This window comes from Tinamus guttatus, unplaced genomic scaffold (assembly GCF_059628265.1).
Source record: "Tinamus guttatus ecotype Peru unplaced genomic scaffold, ASM5962826v1 Tinamus_guttatus_pri_ptg000322l, whole genome shotgun sequence".
Classification (NCBI taxonomy): domain Eukaryota; kingdom Metazoa; phylum Chordata; class Aves; order Tinamiformes; family Tinamidae; genus Tinamus; species Tinamus guttatus.
In genome coordinates, this window is record NW_028288856.1 from 643,786 (window position 1) to 654,832 (window position 11,047).

Consider the following 11,047-nt stretch of genomic DNA (forward strand, 5'->3'; position numbering starts at 1 on the left):
GGCCAGTGCGGAGTCAGGAGTCACCCATGGCCTTAGGGTCCCACAGCCCCACTAGTCTTTCCATGGAGATTTTCTGAAAACAACTGACATGGAGAGAAAAAACTTCCAAGAGTTTTATTTGGAGCCGGCGATGGCTGTTTCCACCTAGCGCTCGCGTGGGCACATGGGTGCTCTGGGACACGATGCAGCAGCATCTCTGTAGCCCCCAGGACACAGTGTCCATCGCTCTGCGCCAGCCCCGCTCTCGGGCCCTGCCGGGCTCTTTCACCTGCGCTGCTCCTCTTGCTGCCCCGCGATGCAGCGGCAGCAGAACGCTCTGCGCAGAGCCCGAATTGCCGTCCTGAGCCACGAGCCCCATCGCCGGGGAGCCGCGACGTCCGGAAGGGCAGCGATGCCTGCGGTGGGAAGCAGAGCTGTGGGCAATGGGCTGCACGGGCGCAGGGCTGCACCTGCCTGTCCCTGCTGCCAAGGGCTTCCCAAGGGGCTGTGGCCTTTGCACGGGAGCCCCGAGTGCTTCCTGCTGCCGACCTCAGTGCCACTTGCTGTCCCAGACAGACCCACCGTCCCCAGCAGGGCTCTCCACTCGGGTACGTACCTGGCTCAGTGTCTGCCGTGGGGCTGCAGGAGGACGATGACTTCTCCTCCTCTTGGGGCTCCAAAGCATCCTGCATGGGCAGAGCAAGAACACGCACCCATTGGCCATCAGCTGCTGCTGATCAGGGTACCGGTGCTCTGGGGTGCACGGGGGAAAGGGTTTGAGGTTGGGGAAGGCTGCCCACGGCTGCCTGTCCCAAGGGAAGGGACCTGCGGCTGGCAGGGCAATGGGACACGGCTCATTGTGGGGCCGTAGCAGCAGGGCTGGGCTGGGGCCGTGATGCACAGGGGAACAGAGGCAGCCGCTGCGTGGCACAAGGGGGCTCGTGACCTGGGTGAGGAGGGGGCTGCTGCTGGGGCTGCCCCTTCCCTCCTCGCTGGGCATCCAGGCCCCAGGGCTGAACGTGGTGCAGGGGTGGAGGGGACATCAGCCCTGCACCTTTGGCACTTGGAAATGGAGAGGACCCAGCATCTCTTCAACACCAGACATCAGCAAGGGTAAATGGCTGGAGGGGAAATCTGGGCACCATGGACAAGGGGGATCCCTTGGGATGGGGCAGCTCTGGGCACCCTCTCTGCACACCCCCCCACACAGCTCACATAGGAGCTCCCTTGGGTGGTGGGGACAGGTGACATGCTCCATGCTTACCTGGGGAGCAGGGCCTGCAGCCTGGAGAGAAGCTGCTGCTGTTGCTTCCTGCAGCAGAGATTCCTCAGCTCCTGTGGGCATTGCTGGCTCAACAGAGGGGCTCTCCACCTCACCAGGTCCCTCACTGGTAGCCTCTCCTTGTTTGATGTCGCGCAAGCAGGGCACTTTCTCCAGGTCCATCTCCCTTTCCGCAAACAGGCTGCGGAGGCTGGGTCTTATCCAGGCCAAGGAGCTGCTTTCCTCCAACTCCTCCTCTGGCAGAAGCTCTTCCTCAGCATCCTCCTCATCATCACTCTGCTCTGCTATTTTCTCAAGGTCATTCCTCCATGTTTCAATGTTCTGCTGGGGGGCATGAGCATAGAGGCGCTCCAGCACCTCCCACTTGCCCTTGGCATCCTTGAGGAGCTCCACTTGTGTGATCTCCAGTTTCCACAGGTTGTGGAAGGAGTTTCTGGAAAGGAGCTAGGAGAAGAGAGGCAGAATTTTTGAAGGGAGCTTCTTTTCCCAACAGGAAAAGTCTCTTGGGGGTTTTTCTGCAAGTGCTGGGGCAACCCGGCTGTCATAGCATGGCTCACCCCAGCATCAGGAAGGTTCCCACCTGGCCCAGCCCTCCCTTGCACTCACCTCCTTGGGTCTCACATTGAGGGATCCTGACACTGACAGGGAGAAACGCTCCCCATGGCCCTCCTCTTCCTCTCCCTGGCTCTCCTGCAGGCTCTGCTCCTTCCTCAGGAAAGTGACTTCCCGGATCTGCGCCAAGCTCTGCCCCGTGCGGGCCAGGCAGCTCCTGTCCAGCTCCTCCAGCGCCTCTGTCTTGACGCTGAGCACCCCCAGGTACCGCGCGGTGTTGTCTTCGTGCACACGCAGTGGCCTTCCTTGCACATGGCAGGTGATGCCCACAGGCTGCTGTTTCGGGTCCTGTCCTGCCGGTGCTCCTCGTGGTGTCCCTGTCCCACCATCCTTGCCTGGGGAAGCTGGTGTCCCAGCCCTGCTGACCTCCCTTTCTTCCCCATGAGTGCAGGGATCCAGTCCTTCCTCAGCTGCAGGGACTCTTCCTTGGTCGCACTCCATGGTCTGGAGCAGCCACGAGCTTGCCTGTGTGCCTTGATCGACGGTGTGTGCCAAGGCATCAGGCTGTGCTGGCTGCTGGCTGGCTCCAGGGCTCGCGTCATCAGGATGGCTCAAGGGGGCAGACCCCAGCCCCACACCTGCGTCCTCCAGACCCACAGCAGGAGGTGTGGGGCCATGTGGGACAGGCCCCTGGCTCTCACACCTAAGCTCCGTGCCAGTTTCTTCATCAATGCTCTGAATGAGGTTGACAGGCTCAGGTGAGAAGGGCCATGGGGATTCCAATGGGGCCATTTCACTGCAGCACCCGGCACTGACGTCTTGTGCAGAGCTGGGTGGCACCACTGCAATGGAGGAGCTGCTGAGTCCAGCCTCCTCCGAAACACCTTCAGCTGCCATCGCACCCTGCTCGGGATCATCTGGGGCAGAAGAGGCCACTTCATCTTCAGGATTTGCCCTGGCAGGCATTTGCTGTTCAGGAGGAATAGTCTGTGTTCCCGGGACAAAGGAGGAGCTTCCCGAGAGCTGCTGGCTTTTCAGGGAAAGATTTGTCCTCTCACGACCCCCTTGCAACATCCTGGCTTCTCCCACTGATGATGCTGAAGACTCAGGCCTAGATCGAGGCAAGCACTGCACATGCTCCTGAGTTTCCTGGATGAGAGCATGGGTGTCCCACTTAGGTCTTTCAAGTGGAGGCAAAGCCAGACACGATGCCTTTAGCTTCTGCTCTTCCCTTCTCTTCCCTGAGTCCAGAGTCATCCCAGCAGCAGGAACAGGTGAGAAGCATTCCCTGGCAGCAGCTTTGCTGGAATTTGCAGCCACCCTCTCCAAAGCCATGTTCATTCTCTCCAGGACTCTCCTGGCCACCTCTTCCTTGTCCAGGGCAAAGGCCCTGCCTTGGGGAGAAGACCTGCAGGACGTTTCCAGAGCAGGCAGCTTGGTGTGACTTGCAGATCCTGCTGGTCTAACTGCAGAGTCCTCCAGGCCTCCCTGTGCCTGCCAAGCTGCCTTGGCTGGGAGAGGTGGGAAGCTGGGCACATCTGATGTCCCCGCTCTTCCAAGAGTCCTGCCAAGACGTGCCCCGCTGGATCCTGAAGGACTCTTCCGTACAGGGCCGGTGGAGGGATGCAGATCTTGCACCGCACAGGAGACATCCCTGGCCGTGTCCTCCACGACCTGCAATGGAAGCCCACCACACAGGCCAGGTTACTGGTGTCCTTTTCCCTCCCTCCATGCTTCCCAGATGGACACTTGGCTGTCACCGTCACTCAGCTCTGTACCTGTGCGATGCCATGTTGGGAGCAGCGTGAGCCCTGAGGGCCGGGCAGTGGTGGCAGCCGGTCCCTTTGGTGGGACGAGGCTGGGGTCCATCTGCACTGCACTGCTGTGGGCAGCTCCTGCTGGCCCACCTGTGGGGAGAAGGAGGCCCATGATGGGGGCACTGGTGTTGGTACAAGCAGCTCCTAAGCACAGGAAACCCCAGCGTCGTGTCAAAGGCAACCTCCTGGCTGAGCACAATGCGGCTGTGCGTGGCCTGGACCTGCTGTCTGCCCTCAGCACAGAGCTCATGGGGTTCATGTGGGCCTTGCAGCATTCAGGATATGGAATCACTGTTTGAGAAAGATCTTCAAAACCATCAAGGCCAACTGTAAACCCTTCAGCACCATGCCTGCTAAACGTATCCCTAAGTGCCTCATTTACACGTTTCTTGAACACTGCCAGGAACAGTGACTCCACCACTTCCCTGGGCAGCCTCTTCCAATGCTTTACAATTCCTTCCACATGGAAAGTTTTCCTAATATCTAACCAGTTCCTCTCCTGGTGCAACCTGAAGCCATTTCTTCTTTTCCTATCAGTATTTTAGAGATCATCCTCGCCTCCCTGCACCCTCCTTTCAGGTAGTTGTAGAGAGCAATAAGGACAACCCTGAGCCTCTCTTCTCCACACTAAATAACCCCAGCTGCCTCAGCCGCTCCTCATAAGGTCTGTGCTCCAGACCCTCCACCAGCTTCGTTGCTCTTCTTTGGAAATACTCCAGCATCTCAACATTTTTCCCATGCCCAAATCTGAATACAGTATTCAAGGTGCATCCTCACTGGCACCGAGTACAGGGGGAGAGTGCAGGCCGCACTGCTTTTCCCACAGCCAGGAATACAAGTCCCCTCACTGGAGGAGCTCCTGCCTGGCTATCTTGACCCAGGGCTGCTTGCTCGCCATCCTCGTGCTCTCCATGCAGGTCCTGTCCCTCCCTGTCTACCACCTCTCCCTCCAGCCCTACCACTCACCTCACTCGTGCACTCTTGTGCACTGGAATTCCTTTCCGTGGATGAGGAGCAGGAATTACCCTGCTGCTCCTTCTCCATCTTCAGGAACTGCTCTGAGGGTCTCTCGCACGGGCACCAAGGGCAGTTGCTCCCTGCTGGTTGCGCCGCTCTCCTCAGAGTGAAGACCCCAGCAGGGACACGGTCACCTTGGGGACTGCCCCCTCACAGTGGCCTGTGGGCACGATGCCACCGCCATCACAAAGCCCTGGGAGTCGCCATGGGGACACCAGGCACCGCGTCATTTCCTCCTCTCCCCACGCCTGAGCAGGTCCCTGGGGCACAGGACGAGTTGTCCTCTCCACAGCTGTGCACTCCCTGGGCCTTATAGGTTATAGGTTTTATTGATACGTACAGGGTTTTTAATGAGGTTCTACAAGTGGAAATGAGTGGGAAGAATATGGCAAGGGTAGGAGAACAGTTAAAGGAAGGGGAAGAAGGGAAAGCATGGGAAAATTACTAAAAGCGTAGGGAAAAGTGCAAAAGTGTGGCAAATGAGCACAAGAGTTGGAAAATAATAGCTGGCAAATGTAAGCATTCGGAAAAAATAGAAATGGTGGGAAGAAGTGCAAAAGCATTGGAGAAGTGTCCAGATCATGGAAAACATGGGTAAGGAACAATAGTGTAGGAATATGGTAAAAAGCGTGGGAATGGTTACAAAAGTGGAAAGAGTGTGAAGTGATGGGAAAAAAAGGAAAGTGCAAAAAAACACCAAGAGCTCGGTAATATTGAGAAAGCATAGGAAAAGAAGGAGGGGTTGGGAAAAAGACGGAAGGGTAGGAAAATCTTCACAAGTGTGGGAAAATAGTCACAAGCATGGGAGGGGATGTTTTTGAAAGAGAAGGGAAAAAATTCAAAGCATGGAAAAAGTAGAGGAGAATGTGGGAAAAATGTGGGAAGAAGTAGCAATGTGTAAGAATACTAGTGAAAATGAATCTGTGGGGAAAACATCCAAAGCAGGAGAAAAACAGACCGTGTGTGAAGCCTTGTGGAAGGGTCCAGGGTCCCCCACATCTCCAGCGTGCCCTTGCCCTCAGAAGGCGTCTGCCCCCAGGGAGGAGGGACGCTCTTGCCTTCTTGTCACCGCCAGGTGCCTGCAATGTGCCCCTGCTCTGCTGCCTGTTGCTGAGGGTCCCCAAGGCAGCCCCACTCTCTGCAGACCCCTCTCCTACCATGGAGCAGGCCTGCCTGCGCGGTGCCTGGAGACCCCAGCAAGGCTGCGCTAGGAGGTGAAGGTGTGACTGTCCTTGGTGAAAGTCTGATTGGGGCCAAGGGCAGGAAAGGACAAGAGACAACAAGGACAAGCAGCAGCAAAGGGAATTTCAAGAGAGTTTAAGGACAAACTAATAATCTTTTTTGTAGCTGAGCAGCACTGGGACAGGAGCCAGGAGATTTTCCTGATGAAACCACCTACCAACCTGATATAAGAGTGAAGTTAGCCATTCCCAGAGCAACCTGGTTGCCTCCCGCCTCAAGAGGAAAGCCTGTGTGCAAAAGGACAAAGCAGGGGATTTTGTGAACTCTCACTTTAGCAAGGGTGTTGAAAAGGTTTCTCACAGTCTCCTTCTAGTCAAATTGTGAACTGATCTGCAGAGGATCAGTGGACCATAAGGCAGGTGGATGGAGCATCAGGCTCAATTAAAACAGTGATCAGCAGTGCAGTGCTGCCAAGCGGCAGCTGGCTGTTAGTGGCATCCCTCAGTGATCAGCATGTGGGACAGGACTGCTTCGTCATAACATCACAACATCAAGTTAGTGAAGAAGCCCCTGGATGTGGGTAGCCTGTGATTTGGCATCCTGGGGTCACCCTTAGCCCGTTTCCTCTTCATATCCTCTAGGGGTGTGAAGCGTTTCTGGAGAGGGAGTGATAGAAGGTGTTAAGGGTGCAGCGACTAGAGCAGAGACCTTGGGCTGATGTGCCTATCCCATTTCTGAAGCACGCTTGACTGTAGATAAGGAGGACTTGGCCTAAGGCAGCGGTGGTATCCAGTTGTTTGGGCACTGTCAGGAAACCACTCCAAAGGGTCCTGGTTTTCCTATAGGTTCCCTGCTGTATCTGCTAGAGACATGGGGTTGTGTTGGACACCCCAGGCAGCCCACCTGTCCCTGTGGGCCTGTTTTGGTGTCACTGAGTCAGGTGCCTGCACTGATTGACATCAAGTGCTTGCAGTGTCTGCATGTGCCTCAGCTATCTAGTGAGAGGAGCTCTGGAGAGTGAAACAGAGATAACAACGAAGCACAAACAGAAGCAGACACAGGAAAAGAAAAAGAGAAAGAAAAAATAACAGAAACAAAAAAAAAGAGAGAAAGAAATGAAACAGAAACAGGGAAAAAAGTAAGAAAGAATAAACAAAGAAGAGAAAGAAGATAAAGAACAAAAAGGAATAACAAAGGAGAAGGAAAATACAAGGATAAAAAATAGAAAAAAAGAAAAGGAAGAAGTAAAAGAAGAAGATGGGCAAGGGACTGTGGTATCCCCAGGGCCACGTGTGAAGGGAAGTCCTTAATGGCCTCTTTGCTGGCCCTCTCTCGTCCCTAGGGTCTGGAATCTTGGGGCTACACACACAAACCTGCAGTGGAGATGATTTTTGTGCCTGAGGTGGCGTGGAAACAAGACGCAACACTAAGGCAATGATACAGGAATATATATTTAAACAATAACAATAAAAATAACAATATAATAATCAATAACAACCATAAAAACAATATCAATAAAACTAACAACAACAACAACAATATGAACAAGAACAAATACTGGTATAAAAGACTCCTCAGAAAAATCCAAATAAAAGGTTATGGCCGGAGTCCTCGGGTCCAGCACTTCCTGGCAGCAGCCAGGGTGAAGGGGAGCTTGGCCTGCAAGGGAAAAGGAGGCGTGAGCAGGGCCGAGGAGCGGCTCGGGGGCTCCCGTGGAGCAGAGGCTCTTTGGCGGCTGCGCGGGCTCTTTGGCAGCAGCGCTGCCGTCATTGGTGCCCTGGCAGAGGCTTGGCGTGGCCAGCGCAGCCCAGAGGCCGGCAGAGGGGCTGAGGCAGCAGGTGCCCAGGCCTTGGGCGCTCCTGCGCCCTGTGCAGCTCTGCCCCGGCGCCGCGGCCCGCCAGAGCGCCCGCACACCTGGGCCAGGCTCCCGCGCGGCTGCTCCCCAAAGGCAGCGCGGAGCAGCGCCAAGGGGCCGGGCACAGCCCCAGCTCTGCCCGTGCAGCCGGCAGCAGGGGTCATACCTGGGGGCTGCAGCCGGAGCTCTCCCACTCCATGGGCTCCTCCGTGCTGCAGCCGACCAGGCCGCTGGTGCCCACAGTCTGGAAGAGAGCAGGAGACTTTGGTGGGGATGGTGCGTGGGGAAGAGGAGGGATAAGGGCATCCAGGGGCTGCAAGGACTGTACCTGGCTACTGCCGTAACTGAGCCACTCCATGGGCTCAGGATGGTCCCCTGAAGGCCCCCCATTCATGCTTGGAGCCTGCAATAGATAGGGAGGGCAGGTCACAGAGCGGGAGGTCCCTGGCCCCAGCGCCCCAATTCCTGCAGCAGGAAGCCGGAAAGTGGGAAGGGGCTGGGACCAGCCCCAGCTCTGCCTGTGCAGACAGCTGCAAGGGCAATACCTGAAGGCCACAGAAGGAGCTTTCCCACTCCATAGGCTCCTCATTGTTGCAGCCATCCAGGCCTTGACTTCCCAGAGTCTGGAAGAGAGCAGGGAGTTGTGGGGACGGTCATGGTGGCAGCGCTGGCTCTGTGCGCGGGGCCTCGTGTCCCCTGCGTGCGCAGGGCAGGCGGTGCACAGAGCCAGGGCACCAGGCTCAGGCAGCAGCCCCCGAGGCCTTGGCCGCTCCTGGCCCTGGCACAGCTCTGCCCCAGCACCCAGGCCTGCCAGAGCTCCCTGCCACCTCTGCCACCAGCCCCGCGGCTGCTCTCGCAGGGCCAAGTGCCAGCCGTCCCCGCGCAGCCTCTCCCTGCGCGCACAGTACCTGCCCTGAGCTCTCCCACTCCATCTCTTCAACATCACATTTGTCCATTTTCTTTCACTCTACTGAGTCTGCAACAGAATGGAATTGTTTACATTTGCAGCCATGAGCACCAAGTGTCGCGTGGTGGCTTTGGGGCCTCCCCTGGGAGGCATCGCGCAGGTTGCCCTGCAGCCCCGCAGCTCCCCTGCATCATGTGGGCACCACGGGTGGCCCCTGGTGCTGCGCGGCCCTGCTGCTCACCTGGCCTTGCTGCTGCGTGGCCAGCACTGGGGCCACTGTGAGGCGCAGCCCTGGGAAGCATCCGTGTTCCCGTGGCGATAACTGCCCCTCTGGGATGTTCCACTGCTGCGTGGGGGGAGGAGGGCAGCGACAGGGGCCAGGGGGGCCGCCGTGAGGAAGGGTCTGCGTGTGCTGGACTCCCCCTGGCACTGCTGAGCCTGGCGGCAGAGAGCAGTGCGTGGCCTTGGGCTTGCTGGGGGCCAAGGAGGGCTCCTCACGCAGCCCCCTTGCCTGCGCGCATGACGCCTGCAGAGCCCAGGTGTGCGCAGTGCCCCCGCCAGCAGGAAAGGCTCTGGAAAGCCCTTGCCCCACACAGGCTGCTTGCAGAGAAGCTGCGGCTCCTCTGCCTCGTGACATGGGTGCAAGGGGCCTTGTGAGCAACGTGTTTATTCTCTGATCAGGCACTGCCCTCACTCAGCACCCGCCTTGCTCTGGCTTGTCCATCAGCAGCTTTACACATGTGGGTCTCCACTCGGCCCCTCTCTGGAAAGCGGTGTTTGGAGGTGCAGGAGAGACGAGCTGCCTGGAATCATGCTGAGCCATGGAGAGGAAGAGTCTTGCCTGCTTCCTCGTTTTGCCTAAGGCAAAGTCGAGGATATACGGAGAAGGTGACTTTCACAGTGCTGGAGAAGCTGCTATTGACTGCAGTGATGAACTGAAATTCTTAAAAACAGCCAGGAATACTTGTTTGTAAAAGCTGGCCTATGAAACAAGCTTCTCGTTCCCATCATCTCCTGTAACATCCTTCTAGGGATGCTGGGAAGCTCAGGCAGTTTGGTGTGGTTAAGTGCAGAGCATGTGGATCAAGAACTGGTTGGATGGCCAAGCTTCAAGACTTGTTATCAATGGTGCTGAATCTAGTTGCAGGCCTGTGACCAGTGGTATTTCACCAGGAAGAGTGGAATTAAAGGCAAGGCGATCAGAGGATGAGATCTAAGTGCTATTATTCAAAGAGTGTTTGACATATATCTTGCTGTACCTAAGCTGCATACTCTTAACATCAAAATTGTGTTAAGCCTCTCTCTTACACTTTTGGATTTAAAAGACACTTTCTTTTGTACCCTATGGGAAGAACAAAGTCATAAGCTGCTCGCTTTTGAATGGGGAAGGCCCACAACAGGGCGCAAATGCACCAAAATGAATGGAAAATCTACAAAAAGCTGCATGTTGCGAACAAAGAACAAAGAACCAAGGACCATTGTTGGGGCCTTAGCACTTTTACAGGAATACGAGGAGCTGAAGTGATGAGAACTGAGGAGCTGAAGTGATGAGAACCGAGGAGCTGAGGCGGTGAGAACCGGGAACTGAAGTGATGGGAACCAAGGCCACCCGGAGAAGATAACGCTCGTTAGCAACTTTTTAATGAACTAGGCCGGCCATAACCAGATAAGCATCCGGGAGGACCAGCAATAGAGCATCGGAAAGGAATGTCAGCCAGCTGCAAGCTAGTTATGCATGGACACTATAGCTTAACCAATGAGAATGCTGTTGCTTAGCGCGTGTGTACGCTTACAGGTGATAGAATTGTATAAAGCTACACCGTAGAGGATAGTAAACGAATTGAACCTGCTTCACATTGAAGTGTCGTTCATTCCGTCTCGCGGGGTGGGCCTCGGCATCTGGTGACCCCGACGTGATACGACCGTGGGTAGAGTGGAGCCGAGAACGCGAGGGATCCTGCAGCCAGCGGAGAAGTAGCTGGGCGCCCGGGAGAGGCGGATCGTGGCCACGGCTGACCTAGTGAGTCAGGACTGACCTGGTGAGTCAGGGGCAGGATGGGGATTGCTGCATCAGCAACTAGGATGGAAATTGCTGCATCAGCAACGGAGCATGCTATTATAGAAAGTTTGTTAAAGCTCGCTCAAAAGACTGAAACTGAGATCTCAAAAGACGATTTAATTGACTTGCTGCTGTTTTGTAAGCAGAAAAAACTCATAGAAGAAACTTCTCAGGTATATAAGCTCGAGTCCTGGGAGCGAGTGGGAAAAGAACTGTGGGATGGTGTGCAAGTAGGTTCGAAGGAAGCTCGGCGACTTGCGAAAATATATCGTCCCGTGCGGCTAATGCTTGAACAATTGCACGGGGAGGCTCAAGTCGCTGCTGCTTTGCGAGAGGCACTCGGCGGAGAAAAGGGGGAGGAGAGTGGCTCAGGAGACTCCGAGTGGACTGAAATTAT